Raw genomic sequence first — 17,004 nt, 5'->3', positions numbered from 1 at the left:
GTTTTTTGTTGGTGTCCCAAAAATCTAAGCTTAACTCAGGTGTGGTTTTTCTCCAAGATCCCCCCCCCCCCCCCCCCAAATTAAAGACCAGTCAAAGCCCATTTACCCCAACTGATTCCGCATCACATACACACACCCCTAAAAGATGTTACGTATGTATCCTTCATTAGATTATACACTCTTACAGTGTCATCTCTGCAGTCCTTTCACATTACAGACACTTATCTTGGAGAAAACCCACACCTGAGTTAAGCCGAAAATTCCATATTTCTGCTCACAGCTTATAAGGAAGGATGATCCAAAGGCACTGGGGGAGTAGCACTTGGGTCACACTGGCATTCAGAGGGATTTGTTTCCTTGAACCATTTTGGCCCCTTTCAAAACCCTCATCCTGTAACCACACAGCAGCTGACCGCAAGCTTCGGGAGGTGTTACATCATGGGAGCCATCACGATTACCTAAATCGCAAAAAGAGCATGGCTAAGGTCAAAAGTTCCTCAAAAAGTCTAATATATACATCCCCAGAGGAGCCAGCTCTGTTCACCTTAATCCTGAATCAACACCGCCTGTGTAAGTACAGGCTGGCTGGAGCCCACGCCAGGTCCTACAGGGGCTTACAGCAAGATGCAAGAGCCTTGACGGATTTGGGCTGCAGTGCATATTGTGGGGAAAGTGATCTAGCTGTGCTTTTTAAATAGCTGCAAAACATCATTAAGGCTTTAGTTCCTTCAGTCGAAAACCGCACTCCACACCACTGTATTTTTTTTTTCCCCCCTATACAAGTTCCTGTAAGAAGCTCTTGTTGCCAGCACAGAGAGGACAGCCACCCACCCACCCACCCACAATGAGACACCACCCTTTGCTGAGTGATACTGCTAACGGACCCTTATTTCTGAACGCACCCAAAGTTACTTTGGACAGTCCTTCCTCCCCCAGCAGAGGTAAACCAAGGGATGGGAAGCAGGCTCCACATAGAGGATAGCTATTCTGGCCATCACTGCTCTTCAACTCTTGTACAGAAGTATCATAAGATTTTTGTCCAGCTAAGCAAATCCTTCACACTTCTGGGAATATTTAATATGAACATTTCTACTCCGTGGCATGGAATACAGAGCAACATCCCTGTGCCATGCAGAAGTGTAACTCTGTTTCTCCAACTGAGAAAGCATAATGAAGCACTCACATAGATGACAGAACTCAACTGCACCTTAAAGCTGGATTCCACCAGCAATTTATTGACCTAGCAGGTCAGTGTGCAGGCCAGCCACAGGAATAATCTAACCCAAGTATAAATTTGATCATTTATGGTTTGTGTGACAGCTCTGAACTGAATTTTGCAGCTCGTGCTCAGGAAGGCTCAGAGGTGGGAGCTGCTGGGATGGAGCATGGATAAACAGCACAGCTCTACTGCATGGCAAAGCTTGCAGTGGTCTGCTCACTGACCTGTATGTCCCTGGAGAGCCTGTTCATGGAGCGAACATGTACTAGTTTGTCTTTTATCATCAAGTCTTTCTTATTTTGGAGCTAGAAGACCACCATGAATGCTTCAAGCAACCTCTCCAGATGTTTTATCCTACCACAGAGGTAGGAAATACTTGCCTACTATTAAACTTGCTGTTGCATAACATTTTCAGTCTTCCTTTTTGAGCCTGCATCAAGAAGTATTAGCACGAAGGTATAAATACTGCTTGTATAGATATTCCTCATCAAGATCAAGACTTGATCTCAATCCTGTAGATCATAAAACCACAACAGCCACCTCTGAACTGAGAACCAGAAAGCTACAGCTGATGGAGGTATGAAGTGTGCAAAAGTAAGCCACTAAACTGAGATTTCTGACTCCCAAGTTCTTCAGTAAAGGCACTGAGCTGCACAGCAGGCTTCATAGAAAGATTTCATAAGGGCAATTATTTTGGCAAGACAAAAAGCTAAATGAGATGCTTTTTCTGATGGCATTTTGGTGTTTACCCTCATTTCCCACACACAGCTGGGACAAAAGTCTACGAGTTGATGTTGTTTCAGCTGAAAGATGGGAATTAATTCCAGTTCAATGTGGGGAAGTGTGCGCATTCAGCACTACTACAAACACGGGCCCTCCTCAGATTTTAGATTTAGCTTCTCCTCAACACATTTTTAAAAAAATGCATTAATTGACCACTTGCTTGTACTCTGAAAGCATGATCAGACCAAACATCAATACAGGGAGACATGATTTGAAATACACACGCTGCACATCTCCACCAGCAGCATCCCTTTGTATTGCTCGGCTGCGCACAGTAAGTGCCCGCTAACAATTTGCATTGAACTCGCACGGCTTTCCTGCAGAAGTCAATTCAGATCAATAGAAAACGACTTTCACAAAGAAAACAAGTGTTGTGCAAAAAACGGTTCAGGCAGTGGGAGCATTTCACAGTTGGGGCTGGCAAAGAAACATACTTTTATCTGTAGCAAAACAAACATAACCACCAAAAGGCACACAGATTACAATTGTGTGTTGATCTCCATCACGTTCTGCAACGTGGCACATGATTAGGCAGGTCACTGTGCAGCAAGATTGGTATCAATGGACGAAGGAAAAGACACATACAGCAACTGCAAGAAGCTGACATCAGGCTAGAAGCATGTGATGAAGTCCTATTGACCCAAGCAGGACCTGGGAGGGAGAGTCCTGCCTCTGTTTTGCTAGTTATGTCATGATGTGGTATAAAGAGGTTCTAAAACGACCCAGTGCTTGAATTGTGAGGGTGAATTACACTCTGAAAGAGTTCTCACTCTTCCTGAATAGCAGCTATTAGTGAGTCATTGCTGAAGGGGGAAAAATACAGAAGTGGGTTTAAAGAGAAATACAACAGTTCTGGGAAGATCCTGGAGTTACTCCTGTTGACATCTACCCCATTGTACACATCACCATAAGTATCTTGAAGTGCCTGAAACAACAGCCTAGTAGAACTAAATACAAATAATACTGACAATACTAGCAGAAAAGCAACAAAACTACAGGGGACCAGAACAATGAGATTTGAAAGGAAAAGCACCTGAGAAGTGAGATACAATCCTGGCCCTACTACACAAATAGGATCAGCAATGGGTTAGAGCAGTTTCTCATAAGACTTTTTATATTCCTTGTTTGTGTTCAGATAGGAAATCCCAAGAGCTTCCCTTTTCTGTTTTGGAGTCATCACTCCAAATCAAACCCACAAGGAACAGAAAGATGCACAAATCCTGTAAACCAACCAAGGGATGTGAAAATCTTCAAGCCCTGAGAAATGTTTGTTTCTTTCACATTAGGTAAATTCTTATTCAATATTTCAGCTGAGTCTTATTTTAACCACAATAACTTGTCAAATGTTTGCTATAAGGAAGAAACCACCTTGAACTCATAGTAAGTGCATCTGAATAACACTAAGAAAAATGCAAGAATGGCTTTATGCCATGCTTATATGATCTGATGGAAAAAGTGATTTTTTAGAGCAGGGAACATTCTGCTGTTCTGGCTCACATCACATCAACAGTGTCACTGAGCATGAGGCAACAGTGGTATTTCTATTTTTATGCATAAAGTTCAGTACACTTTGGGTAAGAGAATGTGCATATAGCTCCTGCTACAAGAATTGTGTACAGTCCCCATTTATCCCATGTTACTTCTCCATAAATGAGTATACTCCACTTGTGAGACTGTACTAATAACTTGCAGGTCATATTAATATTGTTGAATATGCTTGCTGTGTATAAGATTGCTGCTAGATAGTCACTTATAGGTCATAACATGCACACGGTCACTTTGCTCAATGGCATTTCAGGCCTGATACACTTTGTGTCCTCATCCACTTAACATGAGTCCAACAAACACAGACCCCTGCATGTGTTTAGCTTGAAGCCATTCAACTTCATGCTACAGTTATCTTTAACAGAACTCCTTAATGGGAATCTTAAGAAAAAAATCCCTTTAAGTATTGAAGGTTTTCCTTCTCCCCCACCCCTCCAATCTTACTTTGCTTTCCTATTGGCAGACGTCTCATCCAAGCCCCCACCCAATTCCACTCCAAAGCTAAGAAGTAAACTCAGCTTCTGGAAACAGAACACATAAAGCAGACAGTTCAGGATGCAGCATGTAAGCCAGGGTGTCTCTTGTCAGATGATCCAGCTGCAGCCTTCCCCCCACCCCTTGGCTGTGCCCTCAGGCAGGCAAGGTACCAAACACCAGTTGACCTCCAACACTGCCTGCACACTCAGCCCTTCCTCCTATGTCTTAACACAGGAAGATTAATTACTTGGTGTTTAACTACATAATCAGACAAGATAAAGGTTTTACTACAGAAAGCCAGTGCCGTTCCCCCATACCTTCCCCATTAACATCTCCCTACATTTCAACAGTTAAGTAGCGATGCAAGCTGTCTCCTTTCTGATAATTTAAGTTTCTTCCCCCCTGCTTGAATCAAATTCATCTATACTCTTATTTCACCCACTTTATGCTTAGTTTATGAACACACGCCCTGGGATTCACAGTAAATTTTAGGAGTTTATCGATAGTTCATCCACTCTCAAATTCCTCCTCGCTATCTTGAAGTTTTAAATCTTACAAGCAGCCAGTTCATCTCTGCAGGTGAGCACTTTCCCCAGGTTTCCCAGGCTTTCTGCACAAATAAGTATTTCTGTCACTCTTCTTGCTGTCCTCTGCCCCTTCCAATCCCCAGGATGTCCATTTAATGCTGCAGTGTCCTACCTCAGGCAGAGTAGCCCGTGGAGGTGCAGATAGGTACTTAACAGTCTGCTAGATTAGACTCTCACTGCTTCACAGTTCATACTTTGGGGTTGTGCTTCTCTTTCATCTTGGCCCCAAAATATTTTCTGCAAATACCTCTTAGGGACGTATCCTTACAACACAGAGCTTCAAAGTTTAGTTTATCATCTCCTTCTGAGACTCTCTTCTACACTTTCCCCATCTTTTAGGGAAGTTCTTTCCAGCTTTAATCCACACTTCCATCCATCTCACTAGATACAATTTTAATCACCTTTTTCCAGCATGTGTGCATGAAGCTGTTTAATCCTCAGTATCAGCTGTAGATTGGTTACCCTCCTCACACCAGCACTGCTTTAACCTACCCTTAGTTACCCAAGCAATTCCTTCTGTTCTGATCAATGTTTGGAATCCAAACAACCCAGAACGAAGCCCATGCCTGCTTTCTACATTATCTCTCTCAGAAATTCCACCAATCTTTCAGACAGGATTTACCCTTTATGAAACCATGCTGACTAGTTTATTTCTCCAGATGTTTTGTGATCTCATCCTTTATTAATGTTTCTAGAGCTTTGCCTAGCACCAAGGTCAGATGCACCAGTCTATCATATCCCGGCTGCTTTTCCCTAGTCTTTTTTCCATCCCCCTTCTGCAAACTGGAGTTGTATTTGTTTCTCTTCAATCCCTTAGTGTCTACCTCATCTCCAAGGAGCCAAAATAAAGTCTTCATATATTCAACGACTAATCTCTTCAGTCATCTTGTTAAAGATTCCCTAGTACATAACTCCTACTACCTTGGAGTTTCCAGGGATTTTAACTTGCACAAGATTTATTTTAGTACAAAATTATCATAACCCAGAAACTCTGCCTCCATCCAGTCCTGTAGACACTGAGCAGACAGAACAGACTTCCAAAGTCACCTTGAGGGTGACCAGTTCTTGTTATAGCTACTGAGACAAGGGCTGCAAAGGCTCCTAGTCATTCAATATCGTAACCCAGGTGTTCACTACTACAACTGTATATAAGTGCATGGGCTTCAATTTGTAATGATACATGCTACTTCAGTACTTAAACATTTCTTTTCAGTTTAGATCATTTAATAGAACTAATGAAGGAATTCAAGCTACTTGAGAGTCCTGAAAGAGGATCAGAACTGCATCTGGGAGGCCTCAGCTTTTGTGGAAATCCCACATTTTTATTGTGCATATGAGAACAAATGCACATAAGAAGTGAAGATATTGCTCCATAGGGCCTTCCTACCTCCAGGCAAATTGTCACTTCCTCCCAATTTGGTGTCATCTGCAAACTTATCGGGGGTGCACTCAATGCCTGTATTCAGTTCATCAGTAAAGATATGGAACAGGACCCCAGTACAGGTCCCTGAGGAACACCACTACAACCGGTCACCAGCTGGATATGACACCACGCTTCAGGTCCAGCCATCCAGCCAGTTCTTTACTCAGGAAAGAGTGTATCTGTCCAAGCTACAGGCTGCCAGCTTCTCCAGGAGAAAACTGTGAGTGACTGTGTCAAAGGCTTTGTCAAAGTATAAACAAACTACATCAACAGCATTTGCCTCATCCACCAAGTGGGTCATCCAGTCATAAAAGGAGATCAAGTTGGTCCATCAGGACCAGCCTTTCATGAACCCATGATGGCCAGGCCTGATTCCCTAGCTGTCTTAGCTACCCACACCATGTTATCTCTCTCACGATCATCTGCTGCATATCCTTACCTGGCACCAAGATCAGAGTGAGAGGCCTGTACTTCCCCAGATCATCCTTATGACTTTTCTTGTAGATAGGAGTGGAACTGGCAAGTCTCAGTCCTTAGGGACCTCTCCAGTTGACCAGGAATGTTGATAGATGAGGTAAAGTGCCTTGGCTATCACCTACATCAGCTCCCTCAGTGGATCCCATTCAATCCCATGGACTCATGGGAATCCAGGCAGAGTAGTAGAGATGTTTCCACTTGAATCATGGGGGTTTATTCTGCTCCCCATCCAAGATGTCCACATTAGGGAGTGGAGCACTTCAAGGAAAACTGGTCTGATTTTTAAAGACTGACATGAAGAAGGCACTGAGAACGTCAGCCTTTTCCTTATCCTCAGTGGTCGTGTTCCTGATCACATCCAGTACAGGATAGAGATTCTTCTTAGCCCTCCTCTTACTGCTGATATGTTTGTAAAAAAGCTTTTCATTCTCTTTTGCACCAGTGGCCAAGTTGAGTTCAAGCTGGGCTTTTGCCTTTCTAATTTTCCCCCTGCACATTCTAACAACTTCTTTGTACTGACCCCAAGTTGTTTGTTCCTTCTTTCACAGGAAGCTGCCTTTTTCTCCTGGAAAAGGAGAGGAAAAGCTCCCTGTTCATCCATGCTGATCTTCTTCCCTCCCAGCTCACCTTACAGCACTACAGGATCGCCTGCTCCTACTCCTTCAAGGCTTCCTTCTTGGGAAGCAACCAGCCTTCCTGGGCCCTTTTACCCTCCAGGACTGAATACCAATGTACTCTCCCTACCAGCATCCTAAACAGTACAAAGTGCACCCTCTGAGACTTCACCAAGCATAGTAAACAACCATTTCACGGCCACTCTGTTCAAGACAGCTCCCAACATCTGCATCTCCCATTAGTCCTTCTGTTTGTAAGCAGCTGGCCAATTTAAGAAAATTAATTTAATGAAATAAAACACTGTGCCACTCCTGGGGACCCCACGGCCACTCACAGCAGTTCACTTTGTCCCGTTGTGACTCCTGCAGTGACCATCACTGACCCACAGAAGCCATCATGCAGCTTTCTGCACCTATTCTCCCCTGCCGACCCTGGAACCGAAAGGCATCCCCAGGAGAGTTCGTTAACAAAAGTCTCTAAGAGTCATGCTCTTACTGGAGGTCTGAGTTGTTTGTTACATGGCTGTCTCCAATGACACCGACTCAGTACAGAGGCTGCAGGATATTAATATTAACTATGTAAATAACAGGCAATTCTTCAGAGGGTGAAGGAACTTGTCTCTAATTTTTAAAGGATATGCTTAACTACAGCTAATTACAGCTTCACATAAACAAAGGAATCACATTTGATTTTACATTTTTCTAAATAGCAGAAAAGAATTTCCCATTTATCCAAAACAGACATTCAGGATCATTACCAAGTCCTCAAACGTGTACAAATCACCACAACCAGGATTATTTCCACACACGGTATCAGAGATTTTGTTACTTGCAACATCACCCAAGCAGATATTCAACCATCACAAGACATTCCCTTGCCAGCAGCCTCTGTCCTCAGCCTTGCTTTGCAGACACAGCCTTCCTGCAGACTGCCACCTGCATTCACTGTGTACATCTCACATGATGCTTTCTAGAACCAAGCCTAAAGCATCTCACTCTGCGATGAGAATGAGCGTTTATTAGCTTAAGTGGTGCTATGGGGGAAATATGTCTAGAAAAGCTGTAGCTTGAAAGCAGATCAGTGAGGGATGCTGAGCTAGTGTTTAGATCTCAAGTCTGTTCAGGAGGACAGTGGGCATTATGCATATACATAACAAAGTTCAAATCCAACAGAGAGCTTTTCACACTTTAAACCCCACCCCTCAGCCATCCCACACCACATGAGCATTTCTATAGTTAGCAGGGTGGCTAAGCCTTCTTTACACTCATTAGAAGTTCACTTTTTTCCACTTTATTAATTACTTTATTTCACCTGAAGTGTGGAGAAAGACTGATCTCATGACTTTTTAGTGCCTCACTAAGACATTACAGGTTTATAACCTCACTAAGACAGAAGGTTCCTGCAGCTCTGGTTACAAGGTTCAGGCACTATCAAATCCGCTTCATGTTTTATATGCTTTGGAGATATTCCTTCCTTCCTCAACGACTATTGCTGTAATTACACAAATGATCTGCTCTACTGTCACTTTCAGTCAAAGGTGTCATCCAAAATTAAAAATTCATGTAAAAACCAGAGATGTTACTTTTTAAAGCAGACACTTCAGACCTGATCTGATTTCTCAATGCTCGGTTTAACTTCTCGCGTACCTGGCTCACGGCAAGCAGCCGAGCCCACCAGCATGCAGTGCTGCCCACCCTCCATCTCACACTGCTTTAGCAATATCAACATCTCTTTGCTTTTGAAGGCCTCTAATCTATTGTTACCCAAACGAGGCACGCCAGCCACCTGAAGTGAGCTGTAATCCTGCACACCCTTGCTCTGTGCCAATGCTCATTGGAAAAGCCTGCTCTCCTCCTCTGAAATCGCTGCTTGCAGTGGAGTTCCTGCTCCACAAGGATGTGGACTAATAAATTCTCCATCTTATGGTTTTTGCAATGCACGAGGGCAGGGCTGGTGCACCAGAGCACCATGATGCTACAAACAGCAGTGTGCATCCAGGAGCTGCCTGCTGAATCTGTGCCTCCTTTGATCACAGCTCAAAAAATAAGCTCACTACAGAAAGTGCAAAGAACTATACCTGGCATCCTAGTCCATTTCTGGGATTGCTGAATTACTCTTACTCAGGCATAGTTATCAGAGCCAGAACAGAGTTTGAGTGGCCGTGCACCTCCTTATAGCTCAAATAACTCCCATCAACTCAGACATTTATTTTCAGGGCCATGATAAACGTAGTTGCATAGTAGCAGTTGCTTGGCTGTTGTCATTTGTTTAAAGCACAAGATGAGGGGGGAAGAACAAACCATTCCAAGCAGCAGAGAAAGTTTTGTGTTTACCCTCTCTTAACACTGCCTCATCAAATCCATCAGAAAGCAGATAGTGTGCTTTTTCTTTGGAGAGAGACTCAACAAATTTGAGCTGAATTCTGAAACTGAATGTGCCCATTGACCCATTACTGGAGTGGGTGTTTTCATACCCAACCAGTTAATTACCCATAAAGATTCATAATGTAACATGACATGAAGAACCACCAGATGTGTCTCGTTAAAGTCTCACACACCAAGCTAGGAAATCAGAAAATCAGGATTGTTTTTCCAGATTGAGACAGCATTTCAAGTTTAAATAAATGCTCTGTAGCAACTCTTTCCGTGCCTTTTTGTCAGCAAGATTGTCAGGAAGGGGAAAAAAAGACACTGGGAGAAGAATAAGGAACTCTTATGCAGAGCTTCAAAGAAGTGAAGTATTCCTTTAGCTCTCCTGGCATGCAGCGGGCAGATATTAGGCTGTACCTGAGTTGCTCACAGGTGCCATGTGTTGTTCCCTGGAAGAATTAAACCTGAGGAAAAACTTGTGAGCTGTAAGAGCAAGCTTGCAGCAGGACACGTTCTGTAGTATTTAGCTGTGTTCTCTCTGATACAGGCACGTGATTGGTGTGGAGACCACAAGCAGTTCACAGTGGAACAAGGTATTAAAGTTTTAGCCTGCAAAAGAAGTTTTGCTGGCTTTGTTCTATAAAAGGCCCTAAGAGGGAACTCATTATGCAAGGTCATACTCATCTAGTTAAAAAGACTATTTCTTGATTTCTTCCTCCCACAGACTTCAGTAGTAAGTGGTACAGGGCTTCATTTGATCTCAGTATACACTCAGTTAAGTGCCTACAGAAACAATACTTGAACAAGCACAGAAAGCAGAAAATCTGTCGTAACTGTAAAAAGAGGAAAAGTGAGAAATCATCATGGTCACCCTCTATTAAGATGTTTAAATTCAGCAGAACACTGAGTTGCTCAAGAAACTGAAGGCTCATGCTAGGCTTACATGCTGTAATGTACACCAAAGGGCCAATGGACTGGGAAAGTACTATTTTATGCATCATTTCTTGCATGTAGCATTGCTTCTGACATTGAACTCTGAAGTCTGTGCTCAAGACAAAAATTGAATTAGAGCCTGAGCCAGTTAAACTGTTTGTAGTGAGTACAGCTGTAAGTATTTGTGCCTGTGCTGCAGGCTAAAACTGGACTTCATTTTTCTGTACATTCCCTTGAATGAAAGCTAAATGGGAAAAAGAAAAAACTGGAAGAGATATATGCATGCAACTGTTTTGCTTGTAAAGTATTTTGTCCTGAGATGCATTCTGAGCATCACTCCTGTTAGAAGCAGTCATAGTTTTCTGAACAGTTCAGCTGAGTGAAGATAAGCAGCAGAGGTGAACACCAGATATTTGACATATTTTTCAAGCAGAAGACATTGACAGTCCCACAAGTAGGAGAATAGCAGATGCAATTCCTGCTTAAGGTCTCCATCCACCATAATCATCATCACCTAACGCATGAATGCTCACCCAGATGCCCCCACTAAGGAGGACACAGCCATGTCACCCACTCCTACAAAGTGATCTTTGCTGTATGCATAAACTTACTCTTCGTGATATCCCTTAAAATGGAAATCCACATATTCAACACAAGGACATGGAAAGCCTGCCTTAGCCAGCCAGCAGATTGCAGCTAAAATCTCTAGCATGCACGTGCACTGACTCAAGTGACTCACAACGACCTCACTTCAGAGCAAAGGAGCTAAAAAACATCTAAAGTGCCACAGTCACTGCTCCTGCTTCTGGAAGGGATCAGAATAGCTGCATGCCCCAATGCATAGCCCATGAAATAGGAATATCCTTCCATTATGAATATTCTCTAGTAATTCATAGAAGCCCATAAAACTGCAGACAAACCATAAAACAACCTTCTCATGGGCTGAATGAAGGAATTAGCAAGAGTGGAGAACAAGCAATGCTGAGATTTCCTGAACTCTAGTGCTTATGTGCATTCAGACCTTTGATAAGGTCTGGGCTGTATTTTTTATATTGCTACAGAGTAAAGTGAAAACTTCACATACATACAAATAACAAAGAGCTACTGAGAGATAGAGAGGCTCCATTTAAAGAAAAATGGATTTTCTCTAATTTGCAAACTGCTCTCCCCAGAAGAGCAAAAGCTCTTTCCCAAGGTCAGTAACAGAGTACACAAGACAACTAGAAGTCTAGCTATCGAGGCTTGTGCTCTAGCCACAGCACACTCTGCTCTCTGAGATCTTTCCTGATTGAACATTTGTCTTATAGCTTCAGGTTTCATGTTTGCCTTGATTGACTTCATCTGAGCATTGCTTGTTTTCATAGTTAACCAGAGAGAAAAGCAGCAATCATTTACATTCTTCTCATCAACACAACTTTAGCAAGATTTTCTAAAAACAAGCAGACCAGAGCTCTGAAGTGATAAGAAGCATTACTACCCACTTCAAAAACATAACTTTTTCCAATTGATGAAGTAGTTCTAAATAAAAAGCCTGTATTTGACACGACCCATCTGCCATTAGCTCCCAAGATCCCTCACACCCTGCAGTGCTTCACAAAGGGATCTGCTGAGCAGAGCACAAAGTTCACCAAGGACGTGTGAAAAGGTCACTGGCACTCACCTGGAAAGCAAGTGTCAAACAGGCAGAAAAAAGTTCATTCTGAAGAAACATTTTCTTCCACACAGCAAAGCACTTCTCAGAACATCCATCTTCCGGTTTTGGGGCAGATCCTTCCCCACCTCTCTTTACATCTCCCATGGGGGTCCATAAGAAAGCTTCCTACTCCCAGAACCAACATTTCCAACACTTCCTCCGATCAAACTCAATCTCACAAACAGCCACCCTACCTTCCTGTCCCCCCTTTTATCTTAGGGTGAGGAGCAGCATGGCATGCCCCAGCAGCACAGCTGGCAAAGGCCCAACCTCCTCCCCCTGCTACTCTCCAATTAGCTCCATCTCTTAATGAGCCACAGGTTGTCACCTAGAAATTAGCAGTGAAGGCAGAGTGTTGTTCTTCTCACAGCTGTGCATTTTACTTCCTGCAGTGTGGGTAGCTGTGGAAATGGGAATGCTAAATGTCTTCTACGACTCTCCACATCCTTTCAGTGTCTTCTGTTGCAGCTTGTTCCTTGAGCAAGTTAATTTCACCAGCTCTCCCACTCCAATCCAGACATGCTGAGAGCAGTTTCTAGCACATCCCTGTTAACAAAGCTCAGCCCTGTCTTTTCTAAGTCAGACCTAAAGCTTAGCTAGAAGGTATCTACCCAGAATTCAGGCTAAAACCTTGAATCCAGGGCAAAACTCCAGGAGACAAGAATGTTTATAGTTGAGCTATGGATTAGATATGCTAATAGATTATGCTAAAATTGATGAAAATCCTGAAGATTAAATCCTTTTCTAGCTGAAGAACAGTAAGAGAAAGTAGAAGACAATACAGATCACCTCCACAGGAGTTTCCTTGGCAGGTATAGGAAGTTCACACCTCTGATTTAGACCTCTAACCGAGGTGCCTGAAGTTGAACAACCACCCTTCTTTTCATTGCTAATGCTTGATAATTTATGTGAGACAAGTTCACTAAATTCTCAAAGCTGAGGAGCCTGACAAATGTCTGCTTTCCATGTCTGAGTCCCAGTGAGCATTGTGCTACCTGAGCCCTAGCACTTAAAAACCTCTGCCTTCAACTGGCTCTTCCACAATCTTGTAGATGTAATTTCCTCCCTTCCTTGTAATGCCAGAAATGAACAATAGATACCCAGCACTAACTAACAGAACCCAGCACTGGATACAGGTCTACATCAGAGTACAATCTACTTGAAATCTTTCCAGCAGATAACTTGCATCCTGCTGCAACCAAATGGTTGGCAGAGTCTAGCTAGTAGCAAACCACTCTGCTTCTCCACATCCATGAGGCAGCACAAGCTGTTTATTAAGCTTGTACCCACTCCCATAATAATCTTGAGCAGCAGCAGTGCAGATTCACATTTAGGCAGTCACTAATATCTTGTTTTGTTTGCATCTGCTCCTGGGACAGGTAACTCAAATCTTACCATGATATAATGACCATCCTTAAAATGTGCACTTTTCCATTACAGTGAATTTGTATTTTCTTCTGTGTTTTGTCTGGCTGAACGCTCAGGTCTCTCTCGTGTTCTGGTTTTCTGGAACAAAGCATCATCTATGCCATGCTGGGCATCATTTATAGCATAAACCAGTCATACCAATAAATTTTTTACTGCATCCTGCTGTTAGTGTCAACTTTAAAGATCCCAAAGTGTGTGAGTTCTTTCTTGTCATTAATGGTCAGGCTGAGGGACTGTTCCTCTCCCATGCTGCATGGCCCCTCACACCCATCAGTCATTTCTCTGGGCTGGTTCTCTGCACAGGTCCGTGTGTATGTACAAGTCATATCACACATCACAGTGCTGGCAAAACTGGGCTCTGCTCCTTCCTCCCTTACTCTCCCTTGGTCATCATTCCTCACTTCTTCTTCTGCCTCTTTCTGAGTGCTACACAGCAGTTTCTCTCCCTCCCTCTGCCTAATAGCCATCATGACACTCCCGCTCACCAGGGAGAAATTAGAAATTTTTAATCATTCATAAAATTTCACTGGGGTTTTTCCACCCTAACCTGATCTCTTAGAAAGCACATATGCCAGCAGACTTCGGTTCTCACCATACAGAATAAATTTTCCACGTCGGTCTTTCTAATTGTCTATTTAGAAGCACATTTTTCTCCTACCTCATTCAGGGCACTTCCTGATGACTCCATTTCCCCCATACCACAGCCACTGCAATGTCCCCAACCTGGGGCTCAGCCCTTATAGCGATGCCCATTGGAGCTTCAGCTGCCAACAGCTACAGAATCCTTCCAAGGTGAAAGCATTGCCTGTAAAGCATTGCAAAAGGCTCTGCTTTATTAAATCGGTAATTCTCATTAGACTCATATAATATCACTTTCTGCAGATAGAGAACAATGGGGATTTTTTTTCTTTTTTATGTGTATGTATCTACTGATTATGTGCCTAAAAAAACTGTGCAATTGGTATGTAAGGAACTAGGACCTTTGATTTTCATTTGAGCAAATTTTTAAAGGAGAAACAGAATTTCTGTCACGTGTATCTACTGCATCTATGTGACAAATGAAATTTTGCAGGATTATTTATATTTTAACGATATCAGTTAAGGTATTTCATTTCTGGACCTTCTTAAGTATTCGTTGCCTCTAAATGAACTGGATATGTTGTATAATGGAATTACTAGATTTGTATTAAATTGTAGCTTTGGGACCCATCACTGTGTGATGCTATCTACTTTCAACTGGCTTTGTTTATCACAGAGAAGGGAACTGAATTAGCATAAGATACTACAAAGTAGTAAAGGGATTTTAGCACCCTATCTGTTTGACCTCCTATTGACCTGGGCTAATTCATATTCTCCCTGGGATGCTGTAACAGGTCATCTTCTATTCAGAAAAAAAATTAGGTCAAATTATGGAGCGGCGTCTCTCGCCTCCTCGGCTGTGAAGTCAAGGAATTCCCCCTCCTCACGTACAGCACACACCAGTGGCTGCGCACCTCCCTTAGAGCAAAATGAACTTTTATTTGTAAATTACCAGGCAAGAGGTTTGTATTTGTCTTACTGATGGCACTCATGTGACTGCTGCTGTTGTGCCAGCACTGGTGGAATGAGCAGCACGGCGGTGGGAGTCCAATCTGAGCCCAGATGAGGAAGACATATTTGACCCTGTTTAGGAAGGCAGACATAATAAATGCAATTCATGTGGCACTTATTGCCTTGTATTGCAATGGTACCCATCGTGAGAAGCCCATCTCCCTTGAAAGCCACCCCATACTTTGTGCCCCTGCCGTTGGCTCTGGATAAGCTTTGATCTGGATGACCCCCTCAGATCCCAGCTGCGATTTTTTTTGGCAGCTTAAAAATTCAATTTGACATCAAAATATAAATATAAATATATATAAGGTAGATCTTTAGTTGAAGGCTGTTGTTAGTAATTCCTGAAATTTAGGTTTTTTTCAACAACAACCATGAAATGAACTCCAGCAGTTGCTTCGCAGTGCAAAGGGCTGATGAATTGCCACAGCAGCCTGCTTTATTCTCCTTAATAAGAAATTAGATCACAATAGGGATTTACAAAAATTACCTTGAAATGTTTGCGTGTTTGAGTGATTGCACAATTTGTGCTAAAATTATGTTGAATCATACGCGTTAGAGCATCTGCCTCTCTAGTTAGTCTCTATGTTGCTTTAAAAATGCCCTCTTATTTTTTAATGGGAGTCTGCTAACGAATGCAAAAGCTTAACCGTACAGACAGTGTTTGTTTGTTTTCTTTCCATTTTCCTACATTGTATTATTGATAATTTTCTCAAGACTTCACAGCTTTCCGTGATGTTTTTATACATTACCATTTCAGGTAGGCAGTGAGCAGGAAGTGGATTAAACCTTAATACTTAGCCTTTTGGATAACCTATATCCCTGCACAAGTTGACTTCATTATTCACCAATAGCCTCCATTATACATGAGGCTTGTAGAAGCGCAGTTTTGTGCTGGAATGGGTGCAGATTTCCTCAGCATGAGCCACTGGAGCACATGTGCTGCCAGCGGAGGTTTTGGGAAGGCCAAGTTGTTCTGTTGGAGGCAGGAGACACAGCCCAACGCACCGCGTCTTGAATAACTTCGGGAAATCTTTTAAGTCAACCTTGTGTTTTAGTCAACAGGGAAGGTTTGACCTTTCACCTCCCAACAACCATCTGTTTCATTATTTATCTGAGGGAATCAGAGAGTTTTTGTTCTTTCACGAAAGTCCCTGACACCGAGATATTTTTAATAGCGGAAATTTTTCATTCTTGTCACTATTCCTTTTGAAAATACAGGTATTTTCATACAACATGTCGCTAATGAGTGAAACTTCAGAATCCAGCCTTTCTCTATAATCACAGGAACAGGGATTAAAGAGGTCCCACTAGTGAGGAACATGAAAATTAATTATTGAGCTCCTTGTTTTATCCTCCCCATCTGTCTGATATTCTCGAGCACAGAAGGAGTTAGACAATTAAATTACTCCTCCTTATACCTCATCAGGATGTTCCCTGTACCTTTATTCCAGCTCCAGAGGCTCCCAAATTCTGCCTGTTTACCAGGACATGTGTGTGCATACAAAAGGGCAGGGGCTTCCAATCCTCCCAAACACCAAGAATTCAGCCAACCTTTTCGATGCAGCAGCCTCTACTGAAGGTATTTAAGATAACATTTCCCCTTTTATGATTCAAAAGAAACCCTTACACAGAGAAAAATATTGCAAAGAATTTGAGTAAATTGCAAAATTGTTATGAATGGTCTTTGTGCAAACAGAAATACACAAAGATACGTGCACACGAAGCAAAGAGGGAGTAAAAATGAAGACAAGAGCGGGATGTGCACTTGATGTGTCAAGTGTGGGGGGTTGCACTTTTCTTCAAAAACACTCATGAAATTCCCTCAGAAGTCACTGGAAGTGCCCCAGTGCATCTGCCCAGGG

Source organism: Lagopus leucura, unplaced genomic scaffold (genome assembly GCF_019238085.1).
Source record: "Lagopus leucura isolate 7727_CA_CO unplaced genomic scaffold, USGS_WTPT01 Super-Scaffold_741, whole genome shotgun sequence".
Classification (NCBI taxonomy): Eukaryota; Metazoa; Chordata; class Aves; order Galliformes; family Phasianidae; genus Lagopus; species Lagopus leucura.
Note: the sequence above shows the minus strand (reverse complement) of the source record.